Source organism: Sinocyclocheilus anshuiensis, unplaced genomic scaffold (genome assembly GCF_001515605.1).
Source record: "Sinocyclocheilus anshuiensis isolate Anshui unplaced genomic scaffold, SAMN03320099.WGS_v1.1 scaffold1860, whole genome shotgun sequence".
NCBI lineage: Eukaryota > Metazoa > Chordata > Actinopteri > Cypriniformes > Cyprinidae > Sinocyclocheilus > Sinocyclocheilus anshuiensis.
The window spans coordinates 59181-59945 of NW_015557178.1; positions in this window are offsets into that span (position 1 = coordinate 59181).

The window sequence follows — 765 nt, forward strand, 5'->3', positions numbered from 1 at the left end:
AAGCAAAAAAGTATGTGTTCAACCCAAGCAAAAGAATGTTAATGTGCATTTGATCAGATGTAACTGAAGTACAGGGTTATGAGATACATTATGTGAATGCAATGTCTGGAATATCTGTGCTGTGGTGCATTATGGGAGGTGGGAGAAACCAAGTGCAGAGGATGAAGGGGATTGTTTGTTATTTTAAAATTTGAATGCTTTACCAATGATTGAATTTGAACACATGACTAATAAATAATTTGTTGATTATAGTTATATAGTTTAGTTTGTGATGAATTTAATTTCTGTTAGCTTGCGTGACTGTCAATGGTTTTGCCCATCACTATAAATGCCCACTAGCTATGGGCCAGATTTGTCAGTATGAGATGGCAGTTGTGGTGTAAGGATGCTGAAAGAGATTGCCATGCTTGAAAGTATACCTGCTTTAATCATTGAAAGGTAAGATCTTTTCTTCCACATTCATTTGTTATGTGATTTATATACCTTGTGTATTTATTTATTTTTTTTAAATAAATGAGAACCTATATCCAGTAATAAATGTTATGAGCCAAGCAGGAGTTGTTTTTTGGTTTGTTAACAGTCCTGTTGAAAGCATGTGAAGCTGATTGGATGTGACAGCTGAACTGCATCAAGAGAAATGCCATCAGGTGAGAAGTGTTTCACTTAAGTGGGTTTTTTTTTATTTTTCTATTTATTTTAAGAATTTCCTCTGCTTCCTGAACTTGGTGTTTGTTTTATGTACAGACAAATTGTGACTTTAAAGAA